Source organism: Otolemur garnettii, unplaced genomic scaffold (genome assembly GCF_000181295.1).
Source record: "Otolemur garnettii isolate 467f Iridium unplaced genomic scaffold, OtoGar3 scaffold00053, whole genome shotgun sequence".
NCBI lineage: Eukaryota > Metazoa > Chordata > Mammalia > Primates > Galagidae > Otolemur > Otolemur garnettii.
Genome location: NW_003852448.1, coordinates 10,080,254 through 10,097,624, shown reverse-complemented (window position 1 = coordinate 10,097,624; position 17,371 = coordinate 10,080,254). Strand labels below are relative to the sequence as shown.

General features: G+C 48.7%; 1 protein-coding gene across 2 annotated transcripts in view; it reads left to right on the top strand.

Moving 5' to 3' along the window:
* The window catches only part of CNTNAP2 (contactin associated protein like 2), a 1,940,687-nt gene that overhangs the window by 1,818,551 nt on the left and 104,765 nt on the right, over nucleotides 1-17,371 (top strand). The window lies entirely within an intron of this gene.

Below are 17,371 nucleotides of genomic sequence, written 5' to 3'. Positions count from 1 at the left end.
GGGGATCTGCAGGCTCAGTCCCATCTGCGCACGTATGGGGATCTGCAGGCTCAGTCCCATCAGCACACATACGGGGATCTTCTCTCACCTTAAAACAAAACTTTCTCTTGACCCTATTTTCCCCATTTTATTCTTTTTCTTTGTAGTAAAACTCCTGGAAATGGTCATCTGTGCTCACTATTGCCAGATGACTTCTCCCCTCCACCCTACTTTTTTCAGCCAACCTTATTGGAGTATAAATTGCATGCAATTAAATGCACACACCTTAGGTGTACAGGTGGGTGAGTTCTGGCAGACACACACACCCATATACCCACAACTACTATCAAAATTCGAATAGTTCTCATACCCCAGAAGGCTCCCTCAGGCCCAACCACTGCCCTCCAACAACCCCTGACCAAATATCTATTTCTGTTTCTCCAAAGCACAGACTAGTTTCATCTGTTCTGTAACTTCACACCGTAGCCTTTTGTCTGGCTCCCTAATGCTACGTAATGAGTCTGAGATTCATCCCTTGTGGTGTGTATCTGTACTTGTTATTATTTAATTGTTGGCTGGTATTATATGTATGAATATGCCACCATCCGTTTATTCATTCCCCTTGCAATGGATAGGGGCATCATTCCAGTTTGGGGACATTCTCAAAAAGTGCTATATACCTCACTGCTGAATGTCCCTATGGTCACTTGGAAGTGGTCCCTTAGGCCATCTGATGACCGTAGTGATATTCAGCAATGAGGTATGTAGCACAGTTTCGTGGACGAGTTTGTGACCTTAATTGTCTGACCTCGCATATGTGTAGAGAAGACATTTTTAGGTAAACATCTAGGGATGGAATGGATGGGTTGTATGGTACGTGTAGCATTCACAGTATGAAATCCCATCTTTTATTTTATGTTCCCTCTGGGAAAACAGGAGACTTCTAGTCACTCCGCACTCGATGTTGCCATTCTGTTCATGATGCTAATCGCCTGGGTGTGTAGTAAGATCTCATTCAGGCTTTAACTGTCATCTCCCTGATGACTGGTGATGTGGAGCCACTTTCTGGGCACGTATCAGCCCCTGGTAACTCCTCTTGTGAAGTGTCTAAGTCCCGGGCTCTGTCTTTAGTGGATTATTTGCCTCCTTACTGTTAAGTTATAAGAGCTCTTCCTCGATTCTGGACACAGCACCTTTGCCAGATGTGCGCGCTGTGAATATTTTCTCCTCATTTCTCTTACCCCGACTCCCACCGGGCTTCTGACCACACCCCTGAGCTGCTCTTGTCTTCACCGCCAGGCCCGAGGTGGGTTTCCAGTCCATGTGCTGGTCCCAGGAAAGGCAGCAACTGACGCGGGGACCCCTCGGCGTCAGGGCACCACCCCATCGGCCGCCTTCTCCCTGGTCAGCCCTCTCCGCTCCTCCCCGTCTCCCTCACCCGGCCTCTTCCTTCTCCCCTCCTGCCCCAGCCTGTTTCAGGTTCCAACTTGAGGTTTTTTCTTGTCTCTTTTTTTGAGAGAGTTTTTCTTGTCTCCTTTGTGAGACTGGACACAGCGCATCCACTGCTGTGTTCTTAACTTCTACTTATACGTCCCAAGGTCCCCAGCAGGTATCTCCACCCAGCCCTCTCCATGAGCTTCAGACCCACACACCAGCCTGACCCCAGGATATCTGCTGGACTCCAGATGTCTGGTGAACATCTCCAGATCTGGCCTCCTGGGCTGCCCCACCCACACCTGCCCCCTCGGCCTTTCCAAGTCCAGCCAATGGCCGCTCCACCCTTCCAGCTGCCCAAGCCCCAAAACTCAGGGTATTACTGGCACGTGACTTACGTGCCACCACGCTTCACATCCATCCTGTCAGAGCGTCACGCTGGTCCCACCCTGAAGACACCCATGGATGTCTCTCACCACTTCCATCCTGACCAATGGCATCTCCTCGCTGGACACTATGCAGCCCACACACAGACACTCCCTATACATCAACTACCCTGTGGTCTGTCCCCAGCACTCCTCGGCTCTCTGAGGAAAGGCCAAGTCTCTGCCATGGCCTGCAGGCCTCACATGAATGCTCTGTGTCCACTCTCTCCTTGTCCACACGTGGCAGCCTCAGCTGGCCAGGAGGTCTCTGCCCTGGGCGAGTGCACCCTGGCCAGTGCCTCTGCCCTCAGTCCTCCCCTGGACACCGGCTGACCCCTCACATCCTTCAGGCCTGTACTCCAATCTCCTTTTCTCAGGGAAGCTACCCTTGGCCACCTGATTCCAGATCCCAGTGTGACTCTTCTCACTCCAGACCCCTCTTGTTTAGCTCTAATTTGAGGGCAAAGACCCCTTACAACATACACCATCATTTACATTTTTTCCCTGTGTCTCCCTGGACTAGAAAGGAAACTGCCTGAGAATTAGGATTTGAGGGTTTTGTTTTGATGCAGCCCAAGCCCCTAAAACAGTGCGGGGCTCATAAGGGGCACTTGGTAAAGATTCACTGAGTGAGTAAATAAACCCTGAATGTTACTACGGCCCCTCTTCAAATGATACACTCTGAAGAAATCTCCTCCTGCCCGGCGAGCCCCAGTTGTCCTGCATGGGCCCTTCTCAGTCACCCTCACTCCCTGCCCCCCTGGTACTGGCTTCCTGTTGGCTTCCTTTGGCTGTCAGGAAAATGGGGTGAGAGATAAGAGAGGTCGGAGGCTGTGTTGTCCCCAGCTCTGCCCTGCTCCTTTCCCACCTGACGATAGCCTGTCCCTCAGCCACTGCCCCATCAGCTGGCCCCTGCCCCCTTGTCCTGTCATTACAGAGCTGCCCCCAGACTTCCGGGCCTAGGGACAGCTGGACACCTGGTCCCTTGGTGCTGGCATCACTTCACTCTGGGGTTCCCTTAAGGTCCTTGACCTCCTTGCCGTGTCCCAAGTCCCCTTACCCTGCCCACGTCCTGAAGACAGATCTCCCTTAACTGCTCTCCTTTTCAGCAGTGTCTGGGTAAGCTCTCTCCTGCTGCGACCCTGATGAGCTTGTTTTGAACCTAAACCCAGCCCTGTGAACATTCTGTTAATTCTAATCTTATTGGTTTTGGCTGGAGCTTCTCATCTGTTTTATTTTTTAACCTTTTTCTATTATTAACTCACCCTCTGCAGAGACTGCTAGAACCAACTATCCAGATTTAGGCCACACTTCTCAGTTTAAGGGCACAGTCCTCTACAAATCACCTTCCCTCTGGGCACCAGCTGCCAGCTTGTGGGACTCCAGGTGCCCTCACTCACAACCAGTTGGCTACAAACCCAGCGGTTCCCTGTACCTGCTTGGGTTCAACAGTGTGCTAGAATGATGCCCAGAGCTCCAGAGAACACTACTCTCACGACAATATTACACGTCAAAGATGCAGTCCAACCAGCCAAAGGGACAGTGCAGAGCTTCCCCGTCCTCAAGTCTCATGACCCTCCCTGCATGTCAGCGGGTGGGTGACAACACACAAACCAGGGATGCTTACTTGAGCACCGGTGTCCAGTTATTTTAGGGGGTTCATTATATAGGCACAACCGATTAACTCATCCCTTCCCTGGAGGATAGACTCAGTGTCCCAATTCTCCAATTACATGTTTGATGAAAGAAGGGAGAAAAGAACAGACACCTCTTCGCATGAAGACCCCGCCCTCCTTCGCTGGTCACAGCCACCCTCTCACTGGCTTTCTCTTGGCCCAAAGTGGACGAATGGTGGCTGTGGCAGCTCCTCCAGCCCTGGGTACAAGCGGCTGTAGGCAGTGGCCTCAGGCACAGGTGATCCTATTTCAATGTTCGTCCGCACATCCTGCCTGTGTGGTAACAGCATCTCTGGGTGTGCGTCTTTGCCCCATCTGCAGAGGTCTCCAGCCGTGCCACAGTCCCATGTACCTGCCACAGCCACCAACACGGGACCTTTGGGACACAGGCAGGACACACCGTCTCGAGGGGTGCAGTCCCCCCAGACCATCGCCATCTCTGTCTGTCACGGTGCGCCCTCCCCCGGGTGCCTGGACTCCTTGACCCAGATTCAGCAGATATCCACTTGGGGAAGAAAATGTCTGTTTCTTCCTGCTGAGAGGCCCAGAAGCACCCTGCTCTTCTCAAGAGGATTCCATTTCTCACAAGAGAGAGATCCTGGGGTCTCCCCCCCACACACCACATGTGCTTGAACCCCAGTGTGACCACATGTGCACAGGAGTCCTCCAGCCCCATGGGTATTCACCACCCTTTCCGCCATGATAGAAACCACAGCCACCCTGGCCTCTCCCACATCCTTTCTGCCCCACCCTGTTTCTGCCGTGGGCGCTCTCAGCATATCCACCCGGGACAGAGCTGGACACGGTCTCTGGGGCACAGACACACATCACTGCCCCGAGCATCCCCAGAGCAGTGGCCTCTATTGACTATTTCAGGATGACGGAGGGGACAGAGCAAATTAACCCCAAGTCACTGAATGCCATGTGTTACTTACTCACACCCTCTAGACTCCTCTGACCATCCCTCGACAGAGGCTCTCACAGGCCTTCACCCCTCACATTTCTACCCTGTCTGCTGCTCTGATTCCTTCCTCAGGCTGCCCTCCTCCTCCCACCATCTTCAGGTCTCCCCAGTTATTATGTATGATAAGAAGCTGAATCTTCCAAAACCGGGTCCCAACTTGTAGGTCCAGAGCAATCAGGTGCTTGGCAGACACAAAGCCTTGGATTTGGTCTCCTTGTAAAGAATTCATGGTTGTAAAATAACAGCAAGCAGTTGGGAGTGGTGCTATCCCAGAAGAGCAGGTAAGTGGGCAGGAAGATAGATAGATAGATAGATAGATAGATAGATAGATAGATATTAGATAGATAGATAATAGACAGATTTAAAAATAACTGTAACCCCAGTCATGTATGGATGAAATTGAAACCTTGCACTCTGGCCTTCAAAATTCTGTACAATCTGTCTTTCATTTGCCTTCCATGGGTTTCTAACTGTTTCTTTCAAAAACACATCCTTAGGACCCATGAGGCTGGTCATCTCAGTACCCTGTAGAGAACCTGTTTGTGTGTGGATTCAAAAGGCCCTCACCTTGCCAATCTAAGTCCTGGACCATGATGACAGTTGTTCTCCCTGTAACACATTTTCCACTGGGGATAATATTTTACTTAAGTTTCATATGTTATAATATTATGCCCTAATAGTTTTATGTCATATTTTCCAAACAAGAATCTAAGCACCTTGACCCCTGCTGGGACCATCTACTTCTACACACCATCAGCCTAACTCCAGTTCTGGTTCACAGATGGCCAGATGGCAGAGTGTGTGTGGGAGGAGGCTTCAGGAGTCCTGTGGTTTACTACAAGGCTACTGCCTACCAGGGCGTGTGGTCAGAGGGGCAACTGAGTCTCTACAGGGGTCTCACCCCTGGGCAGTCAGGTCATCCTGTGATGATCATTCACTATGGCCTGGGGGTCCCGGGGGAAGGATGAGCCGCTGGAGAAGGTGTGGCCTCAGGACTGCACACGGAAGATGCCCCAGCTGATGTAACAACCTGATCCATCCCAGGATGTCAGCTGATGTAACAACCTGATCCATCCCAGGATGTCATCAATTGGCAACTGTACACTTCTTTGAGGACTCATCTTTGGTTACAGTCTTGTGATTAGACCGGTCACAGCAAGGCTCTGCTATAAGAATTTGACAATCAGAGAGACACCACGTCCCCACACACCAGACCTGCCCGCAGCAGATCAACAGTGTGACATCAACACTTACCTGCACCAGACTAAAAGTTCCTCATTTGTCATTTTGTTTCTGCTGGTGGCCTTATTAACCCCCATAGGACACACCCAGGAATAGACCAGGACCCAACTTAAACAACCCTAGAAAACGTGCTCAACAGACAAGATCACAGAGGTGACTAGAGGCTGAAATAGGCCAGGTTGCGGCCACAGGCATCACATCCACTTTGTTTGTCACCATCTTTCAAAGTTCCTTATCCCTTTCATCTAGTTCATTAAAAATTTAGCCATAGCATGACACAGTTTTAGGAATGCCATGTTTGTTAATAACTATTTTCAAAAACGACTCTTCCTAATTTTATTTTTTCTTCTCTGTTGTGTCTTCCTGTCTTCTCCCACACATTTATTTGGTTTTTTTTTTTCTTACTCCTAGAGAGTCATTTTTCAAGTTATCAAAATGCGTGTTGCCATGAGCTCTTCAGGGAAAATATACCATATCAAGTCACCGATGGTTATTATGTAAATTGTTATCTAAAGTACTCACATGTGTCATGGTTAAGGTTGATCGTTATGGCTTGGCGCCTGTGGCTCAAGTGGCTAAGGCGCCAGCCACATACACCTAAGGTGGCGGGTTCGAATCCAGCCCAGACCCGCCAAACAACAATAATGGCTGCAACCAAAAAATAGCCAGGTGTTGTGGCAGGCGCCTGTGATCCCAGCTACTTGGGAGGTGGAGGCAGGAGACTCGCTCTTGAGCCCAGGAGTTGGAGATTGCTGTGAGCTGTGAAGCCATAGCACTCTACCCAGGGGGACAGCTTGAGGCTCTGTCTCAAAAAAAAAAAAAAGTTGATTGTTATTAAATACAAAGTATATAAAAACCATGAACTATTCTCATATTAGATCTCCAAGAAGGAAATTTGAAACATAATTACTAGATACTGGTTCAGACACTGCTTTTCAACAGTTTATAATCATCTTCTAAATCTTTACTTGGAATTCTAAGGCATAAACCTGAACATGTGACATTTTTCTGCCCAGATTCTTTGAAACAATTATGTAGTGTTTGAGCCATTCACACTATAAATGTTTTTGAAATTAATGCTATTTTTAAAACGCTGAACTTGTGAGAAAATGAGAATTTCTTCTCCCATTCATCAATGTTTCCAAAAAGTACACAGATTTATCGATAGAAAATCAGTTTTTCTTTATTTTTTTAAAAACATCTTAAGCTTTCAATAATTTTCAGTGTTTTTCCAGTAGGTGGAGTATCGGTCTAGAGAAAGCCGATCTGTATAATGGCTAATGTTTTTCTTCCTACTATGATAGAAATTTTTGATATAAAACAAAAATCACTTGATGGGTTCACTAAGTCTCTTAATTGAACTGATACAGCAGGATTTCAACTGCACCAGACCTTAAAGGCAGATGTATTTTCCTGATTACATTACCATATTACTAATGGCATGATGACAGTAGTGATAACTACTTACAATTCCTCTCATTTTAAAATTGCTTATTGAGCCCTAAGTGAAACCTCCTGGCACCTCTGAAAGAGAAATCACACACGTCTTAATCCTTTCTTTCTTGAGCTATAAGCATTTCTGGGAATAGCAGTCCTGGGGAGTCTAATACTGGTTCAAGGCTGACGCGGCCACTCCCAGCCTGAGTACCAGGGTAGATCACTACATGTCCCTGGGTGTCCCCTTCTTCTTCTACATTTGTGAAAATAAGGAGGTAAACTAGTTGTCTCAAAGGCCCTACTCTACTCAAAAATCTCTTGCTGAACCCGACCTTCATATGAGCATTTTCTTACAGCTGAATGTTGAGAGTCAAATCTGCTGAGACATTTAGATACACATGGCAAAGATGGCACTTGTCATATGGTCTGGGTCTCAGCACCGGACCTGAAGGAACTACGCCCTTCTAGGGCGAGTGGACACATCTTCCCGCCATCCGTCCATCACTAAGACTGGCTACAGTGGAGTGACCCTGAAAGGTGCCGCTAGTGCTGGATAGGAGAGGATTCTGCTAACAGCCCCAGTGACCCGCAAAACACTCCTCCGTAGGTCACCGTAGCAAAACATTTTCAAAGAAACCTTAAATATCATCTAGTTCCTCCTCCTAACTGGGGGAGACGGAAGTCCCAGGAGGCTTCATAACTAGTTAAGCATCAAGCTGGCCAGTGGCAGAGCCAGGGCCTGACTCGTGTCCCTTTTGGTGGCCCCACACTGGCCCTCCTGTCTCGGGCCTGAAGTTGAGGAGCCATTTTGCAAGAGCCCCCTGGACAGCAGGAGGACAAAAGTCCTGCCACCAAAGAAGGGAAACAAGGGCTGTGGAAGCCCTTCTCCTGGAGGGCGTCACAGCAACGTGAAGCGGGCACGGGGCACTGAGGCCAAGGGGCACTGAGGCCACGCGCTCCTCTCTTTCCGCACTCTTGCCCCAGGCAATGCGGCTTGAAGAGAGCCCCCGGCCCTGTTGGCAAGGTCCTGTCTGTCCTGGGAAGGCCTGGGACTCAGCAGGTTCTCTTCTAGCTGTGGAGGCAGCGGTTGGCCGTTCTTCTTATTCTTGAAAGAGACAGTCCCCAGAATCAGGTGTAGGCTCCAGAGAGGATCTGGCACCTCCCATCTTGCCAAAACTTAATTAATTGATTAACTCATTAAATGAAAGAACTCCACATGGTTGAGCCCAGCTTGGGGCTGGTAATGAAGTGAGCGGTTTAGATAATAATCCCCAGAATAAGCATTTTACTATATTTGATGAAAGGATAGCAGAAGAGCCTTCCTGGGTGGGGACACAGCATCCCAAGCCCTGCACCCTGCCCGAGAGAACGCAGTGGATCCCCGGGGCTGACGGAGCTAAGGAGGCAGAGCAGAGGGGCGGGAGGACTCTGGGGTCCTGCGTCTCACTCTAGGAGGATGCCACCCTCCCCTCTGATCACCCCAGGGCTGTTCACTCTCTCCCAAAGAGGCAGAGGCCCAGCTCCTCTCTCTGCAGTTAACTGCGGTATTCAGCCAACTTCCAGTTCATGAAGGCAGATGCCGGGACACACACTCACGGCCTCTGTGACAGGCGTGCCTGCTCATCCCGTGACAGAAGCTTGACTCTTGCCCACTTGTTGCAGAGTTCTCTTACGGGGAGAATGTTTCTTGAGTAAGAGCTAAATTTATAAGTCAGCAGGATTTATGGCAGCTTGGCCAAAGCAAATCAAGGTCGAAGGCAATGTGACCCCTACCTGGGGCAGTTTCCCACATGGTGACCTCCTCCCTGTATCCTCCCTAGTCCCTGGGATTGGAAAGACCACCTGTGGCTCCCCAGTACAGGCTGGAAGAGGCTGCCAGGCTGACCCCACAGGGACAAGCTTTTGGTTCGGAGACACGTGGTCCCAAGAACAGGCTGCCCTGAACCCAAGATTCTCTGAGCCAGGGGGAGTGTCCCACGGCATAAAGACCCAGGGTCTCAGATTGATGAGCAGACTCCTTTGATGACCTCTGTGAGGACAGTGGCAATCTTCCTCACCCAACTGATGGCTATAAAATTCTAGTCTATTCTCAGTCTCGCTCATAGGGCTTTCTCCGTCTAAGCACAGACGTTCTAGCAGAAGTCAACCTGGTGTTCCCGTTCCTTAAACACACCTGTTCACAAGCACGCACACACGTACAGACCCAGGCACAGACGCACAGCTCGTGGCTCAGTCACCGATGACATTCAGTCAATGTTGAGTGAGCACCTAACAGGTTACGCCCGTTCCGTGTGGTTAGAGGATGGACAGGAAGGTTACTAGACGGCGCGGCCAGGGAGGAAGCAGTGGGGCCAGAGGCGCCCACACCGTGTGCTGCCTGCCTCCCACCTGCAGCAGGGTGGGATTAACAGACGTGCTGCATCAGGGGATGTGGGGGCCCCTGGGGCAGGAGCAGTAACTGGGGCACAGCATCTGTCCTTCGGGGTCACTGTCTCGAGGGAGGAGGGACAGGACTGTGACACTGCACTGCCGCAGGCCCACAATTACCTGCTCTTTGTCTCCCACTCTCATAGACATTTATTCTGTGTCCTCCCCATTACCGGGAACAGTAATTCTGCCTTAGAAAACACTTAGATGAACGTGTCTTCAGTATGGGGATCCAGTCCTGCCCCTTCCCATTTTCAGTGGCACATGGCCCTGGGCTTGTGGGTAGCCTTCATCTGCCGACCCCCAAAAGAGAAGAGATTCAGAAGGCAGGAAAAGATATGGTCTCTGCTCTCAAACTGCCTCTTTGGAGTCTGCAGGAGTTGCAGGTTTCATGATTCAGGCGCACACAGATGAGGGCGGTGGGCTGAGTGATAAATGTTTCTCATCCCTCACATCTGTTTCCTTCAGCCTCTCCTCTTGCTTCAACTTGGAATAAATAAAACATTCATCAAAATGCTATGTCCTAAATTCAATATCTCTGAGCTAATTCCAAGTGTTACCCCAAATCGGGGCTAGGAAGGGCAGCAGGATGTCTTGGGCCTTTGTCTAAAGCCCTGGGAACACTCCCCACAGCAGGGCAGGGCCTCGCCTGGAACCCTGCCCTTCCATCACAGGAGATGAGGCCCAGCCCCCTGCACTGCTCCTCAAGGATCCTTAGCTATTCCTTAGCTATTCTCTGTTCCTTCTCTAGCTTTTCCCTAGTATCCCCAGGACATAAACAGGCTGATGAAATCCCTTCAAACTCTGCCAATGCAAACTGTGGAAATGAACTGAAATTGCAAAATAATATCGGAACAGACATTGAAGCGTAAAGCTCAGTGAGTGAGAAAAAGCAGGCCGGGTCTGAATCAGTATGCTTCTAATGGCTGAGTGGTGAGTGTTAGACAAATCAGTGTTCCCTCAAGGTTGTCCTGGGGCACCCGGAGTCACAGTCTTTAATTTTATGAGCCTCTATTACACAATCTCGTATCGCCTCTTTAACTGCCAATGAAATGACCACCAGCTAAATGTGCAGCAAAATACATTTAATACAAAATAGCTCACCTGGACCCCAAAGAAATTACCTTGAAATCATTACACTTAACCATGGCAAATGCACCGGGTTCGTCTGAAAAGAGGTGGCCACCTGGCAATACCAGTGGAATTATATAAGAGGTCATTTCCTTAGGCTTCTCACTGGAGCTTTTCTTGCCTCACCTGATTTGCCGCATTTAAATGTAAATATTTAAGATGTAGTGATGCTCTCCCTGTCCTGATTGACAGGGCGGGGCTAGTTCTCAGGCCAGAACCCACTGCTCCCCTTCGTCTCTGCTGCCAGGTGTAGCTGGGGAAGGACGCCAATTCTGGACCTTTCTACCCTTTATACCTAGTTACTATCTACTGAGTAAGGTAGCACATGACAAGCCCAGCACGGAGCCTTGCACACAGTAGTTGCTCAATACATGCTTCCTCGTCCAGCCTGTGTGCTTCTCCCAGCAAGGACCAGAGCTCTATCTGCAGCTTGACCACTCTCTGCAGTGAGGGCGTGGCACGCAGAGGCGGAACCCCACACACAGACGCAGCTCTTAACGGTCAGAATTAGCTACCATGACGGGCAGCTGTGCCGTGCAAGGACCCTCCCCCTCACACACACACACCAAGTATCCTAGAGGCCCCTTAGGGTAAAGGAGCACATCCCAGGAGGTCAATTGGGGGTGGGGAAGGTTCTGTCACCAGGGCAGGAAAGCTGTCCCCTGACCCTCTGAGCATCTCCAGCCCAACCTGGGAATTCAGCTGCTCTAAGACGACCTCCAGGGGTGAAGCCCGCAGATTTTCATGTGGACCCACGAGCCTTCTTGGGAAAATGAAGATCCCAGCGGTGAGGACCGAGTGCTTATACAATAGGTTGAACAAAAGTAGGAATGGGGGAAAGTAACTAAATTATATGGGGAGGCTAGAGGCAGATAAGGGTTATTTTTAACTATAAAGGCAGTGTTGGTACAGATTGCTCTCGGCCTCAACTGTCCATCTCTGGGTGACAAGGAAGTCCTTTTCTTCCTGGCAGAGGGAGGGCATCTTTCGGGGAACATGGGGGAGCTTCTCTCAGGCTTTCAGGAGGAAAACTCAAGGTCACAGCCTTGCATCCACTGCTTCGAAATTTGGCTGAAAATGGTCACTAGGCCGAACGGGCATATTTGAGGCTGGCCTATTCTGACCCCCTTCAAGGCCTGGCTGGGGAAGGTGTGATTCAGTTCTCTGCTGAGACCAGGCAGGAGCTGGTCTGGGGGAGCAGTAGGCCACCGTGTGGAAACGCAGGGGAACAGTCGACAAGCCCAGTAGCCGGAGCCAGAGCAGGCCCCACACGGTGCTGCTCTGGCCTGTTTCTGTATTGAGGGGCCAAGGTTGTCAAGACCAAGACTGTGGGGTCACAGAGGGATTGGTGCTGGCCTGTGACTTGGGCAGGCTCCACTGATGGCCTCACACTCAGGGTAGAATCTCTGGTACCCACCTCCCCTGCTGGGAATTGTAGGAAGCCCCTTCCTCCCACCATGATTCCCTAGGGCAGGGGTCCTCAAACTTTTTAAACAGGGGGCCAGTTCACTGTCTCTCAGACCACTGGAGGGCCGGACTGCGGGCCCTGGGACAAGTCGGCTGCTAAGCAGGACAGGCAGCAGCGGCAAAAACACCCGGTGTGCCGGATAAATGTCCTAGGCGGGCTGCATGTGGCCTGCGGGCCTCTACTGGGAAAACCTAACTGCTGTGCTCACTTCACAAGAGAAAGGCTTAAAGGAATTGCTGTTATCACAGCACACAAGGTAAAGCCAGGGCCGTGAATCCATAATGGACATAAAGGGACCCACATACTTTGGAGAACATGAGGTGTCTCTTTAACAGTTGGGAAGGGCTTCTTTTAGGAATCTGCTTACGATGGGAGGGTTCAAGGAAGCAGAGGTCTTTTCTCAACAGGGGGCTCTCAAAACAAGCAGGGGCAATTCAGTAATTGAGTCTCATCTATCTGGGAGGTAGGAAGCTGGAGAAAGCTCAAGTTGTTACTGGAGAAAATCCTGGGACTATGGGGTGGTTGGCCAGTTTTTTGATTCTGCGGAATCGCTTTTTTTTTAATGTCTTGTATTAGTTCCCTAGTGTTACTGTAACAAACTGCCACAGACTTAGAGGCTTAAAACAGCACAAATTACTACCTTACAGTTTCAGAGGCCACAAGCCCCAGATCAGTGTGAGGCGCTGAGCAGGAGGAGGGGAAAGGCTGGTTCCTCCCATAGGCGCTGAGAGAATGGGCTCCTTGCCGTTTTCAGCTTCTAGAAGGCGCCTGCACTTCATGGCCTCCTCCTCACATCACCCCAACTTCTTCTGTTGTCACGCCTCCCTCTCTTCACCCTCCTGTGCTCCTGTTCATTACCAGGCCCCCCATGATGACATGAGGCTCAGCTGAACAACCAGGGCAATCTCCCCATCTCCATCCCACCTGCAAAGTCCCCCTTGCCACGTGAGGTAACGCACTCTCGGGTTGTGAGAATTAGGACGTGGACATCTTTTTTGGCGGGGGGACGTGTTCTTCTGTTTCCTGCATCTCTCCACTCAGGCAGAATTCCAGAGTGGTCTCGTGGTCACATTCAGGATCTTGGGGAGCCCTGTCTGATGTTACCTGGCTGAATTCCTTACGTTCAGCAGGGGAACACCGCCACCTAGTGGTAACCCTAGGTGTCTGCTGTCAGCTTCAAAGTGGCTGTTTCCCTTCTTCCCACCTCTCAACTCATCTTCCCCAGAGTCCCACCAGCCGGGTCTGGTCACATCCCTTCTTGTTAGGCACAAAGCAGGCAGCGGTATGGAGAGAGAGGGCATAAAGAAGCTTGGGGATTCTGATCCCCTGGTGTTCAGGAAAAATTTATCAGCGTCTTCTGCCAGCTGTCTGTCCTCCCCTCCTGTATTGTAGAATTTCCTCCTGCTCTGGAGCGTAGCTCTGTGTGTGTTGAAGGCTTTCTGTGTATGGTCAGCGTTTGTCATCTTCTTTGTCGTAATAGTTACAAAACATTTTCTGGGCTGAACATTTATTTGGATTAGAATTGTACGCACATATCACTGCCCATTTAGGTTCTTCTCTGATCCTTTTAATGAATGATTTTATTAACACAGGAAGGCTAGGAGTGTTTATTAAGTTCCTAGGAAAGTCAAAGCCAGGCAAGATCTCTGATATGTTAAATAACAGAACCAAGAATCTGAGACTTGTGAATAGGCCACTACTGTGTTTCAAAACAGAAGAAATCAAATTCCTAGCAATAAATGTAAAATTTGGGTTCAAGGCATCATAGTGTCCATAGAAATAGGAAGGGGTAAACTTGATGGAGATAAGCAAGGAATAAGGAATTTTACTCTATGGTGAGCTCAGCATGAATGATTTACAATAGCTGCCAGAAAAGCTGAGTGGATCTGACCTGGACTCATAGAAATAGTTCAGGAAGAGAAAGGTGACTTCACCACATGGTCACACCACACTGGGACTGATTTCACTGCTGTGTGCTGCTCTGCTGGCTGCGTTAACACACGTCAAGGCATTTTTGTTGACAGCCCACCATGAGCTCAGCACTGAACTGGGCCTGAGGACACAGAAATCTAAAAGTCTAAATATAGAAACTTGAAGACTGCACACTGTATATTCATAAAAATATGAGTTTCTTAATACATCTATTTTATTAAATCGTAACTTTGTACATTTATAGCTTACAATGTGATGATTTGATATACAATGAGGAATACTTACATCAAACTGATTAACATAACCATCACCTCACTTATTTGTTGTGATCAGACATTTATACTCTTAATAGTTTTGAAATGTACCGTTGCATTGTGCACAATAGGTGAGGTCCCACCAAATACCCTCCTCCCTCCTCCCGGTCTCTCCTCTCCTCTCTCCCTCCCTTCCCTCCTCTCTCCCTCCCTCTGCTTCCCTCCTTTCTGACTATAGTTGTGTTTTATCATTTGTTTGAATGTGTAGGTGACTGTATATTGGTTTCAGAATAGTATTGAGTACATTGGATACATTTTTTTCCATTCTTGAGATACTTTACTAGAAAGAATATGTTTCATTTCCCATAACACATCATTAAGCAAAAGTATGTTCAAAAAATTGCTTTCAGAGGCCAAAGCAGGAAGATCTCTTGAGATCAGGAGTTCGAGACCAGCCTAAGCAACATACTTAGATTCCATCTGTACAAAAAATAAAAAAATAAAAATTATCCCAGTGTGATGGCACACAGCTATGTTCCTAGCTACCAGGGCAGCTAAAAGGCAGGAGAATCCCTTGAGTCCAGGAGTTTGAGGCTGCTGTGAACTAGGATGACACCACTGCACTCCAGCCTCAGCAACAGAGCAAGACTCTCAAAAACATTGAATATACATAAAAAGTTAATGTTGGGGGTGGCGCCTGTGGTTCAGTGAGTAGGGTACCAGCCCCATATACTGAGAGTGGCAGGTTGAAACCCAGCCCCAACCAAACTGCAACAAAAAATAGCCAGGCATTGTGACGGGTGCCCTGTGTAGTCCTAGCTACTCGGGAGGCTGAGGCAAGAGAATGGCCTGAGCCCAGGAGTTGGAGGTTGCTGTGAGCTATGACTCTATGGCACTCTACTGAGGGTGATAAAATGAAACTCTGTCTCTAACAAAAGAAAGAAAGAAAGAAAGTTAATGTTAATTATCATCAGGCTTTTATTTCTGCAAATCCACATCACTTTGCTATAATGAAGATTTATTAGTTTTTATCCGTTTCAAAAATTATATAACAAGATAGAGTTTTGTTACAAATTCAGTTGTTAAACCATAAGAAGAATCTGAGGGGAGTAAGATGATCGCCAGGGGGTATTGCAGGGTAGGCCAGTGGTTACCATTGACACTTTGCAGCTGAATGAACCCATTTTGACAACAAAAGTGGGATCGATATGCTACGGCAGTTACCCATGTGCACCATCAGAGGGCGCCAAAGCAACTAATATTTAGCCACAGAAACTGAGTTGCCTTTGCCTCAAAGAAACAACTACACGAGATTTTTAATATTTATGATTCTCTGGCCAGAGTAAGTGTTGTGTTAATGATGCATTTGACATTACAGAAACCTTTTCAAAATGCTAGCCAAACATGCAAACATTTGCTTTAATAGTTTCCGCCCCCCCAGAGTTTTGGAAAAGCACTCATGCTAAAAAATGGTTCTGCAGGTCAAAACTCTCAAAAGTTCCTGAGATAGATTGACTCCCTGACTCTCAACCCTGATTGTTTGATGTTATGTTCCTAGTGAGCAGTTCCAAGATTCAGCTGTAGATAATCAGTAATAATGAGTGATTACTCACCAGAGTAGCTGACTGTCAGAGCGGTAAAGAAGATCCACTCACTTCTCAGCACTTCCTCAACTGCCTGTCTCCCTGCCTCTGAGCGCACAGCTAGCTGCCTGCATCTAGACGAAAGATGATTTTTGTGTAATCAGGCTCAATTATTAGCAAGCCCTCAGGGCATACGGGTTTCTGAGTCTGCCTTGTTACGTGTTCTGTCTCTCCCCCTCCTTTACACAATTGCCACTGTGGTTTCCACAAGAGAGCCTGGGCTGGAGAATGTTCTTGTTTGTTTGTTTTGTTTTGAGACAGAGTCTCAAGCTGTCGCCCTGGGTAGAGTGCCAGTGCTGTAGCATCATAGCTCACAGCAACCTCCAGCTCTTGGGCCTAAGCAATTCTCTTGCCTCAGCTGGGATTACAGGCACCTGCCACAACGCCCGGCTATTTTTTGGTTGTAGTTGTCACTGTTTGGCCGGCCCAGGCTGGATTCGAACCCACCAGCTCTGGTGTATGTGGCTGGTGTCTTAGCTGCTTGAGCTACAGGCGCCAAGCCAGGAGAATGATTTTTTATGACCCATACCTTTTGTCATGCTGACCTTAGCAGATATTAAACTGACTTCAGAGAAATGAATGGTTACAAAAGAGATTTGTCTGCAGGTGGACACACACACACACACACACATACACACACACAAAGAAAAGCCTAGAAAGCTCTAAGATCTCACCACTGGTGAGCTAGATTCGATAAATTGTAAGAAAGACAGCTGCAAATAGGAGGCAGGGAAAGCCACACAGGGACACAGGACAGGACAGGCCTGCAATCCTGTGACCCCACGTTTGCACTTTGTATGTGGGGAGCGTGATCAGAGCCATGCCCGGCTCCAACACTCACTGTCTGAACGCTGTGTCCATCTGCTTCCTGTCCCTCCCTCTGCTGCCGGCTCACCCCAGCTCCAACGATCCCCACCTATGGCCAGGAGAAATCATCTCCTGTGATAAGCAAGAAAACTACACATATTCACCCTCCTTGAATCTCAGCATGTGAGTGAGTGTGTGTGTGTGTGTGTGTGTGTATGGATCAGTATTGCTCTGGAAGCTGAATGTACCCAAAAAGTGAAGAAAACAGTACCGTGAGCGGATCCTTAATAAAATTCATCACTGTAAATGTGGCATTTTACGTGTCAGAGGAGATTGGATCAACCAGATTTTACTCCATTAAAACGAGCCAGGATCTTAATCCAGCAGGACGTTATCCACAGCTGGGCAGCAATTCATAAAGTCTCTTCACTTACCAGGCTCCAGCTGTTTCAAATAACCCCAGTGAAGGAAGAGATAGACCTCCGTTTTCTCAAGCTGGTGTTTCAGAGTCAGCACTGATAAAATAAGCTATCCAGAAACCCAGGTCCAAAG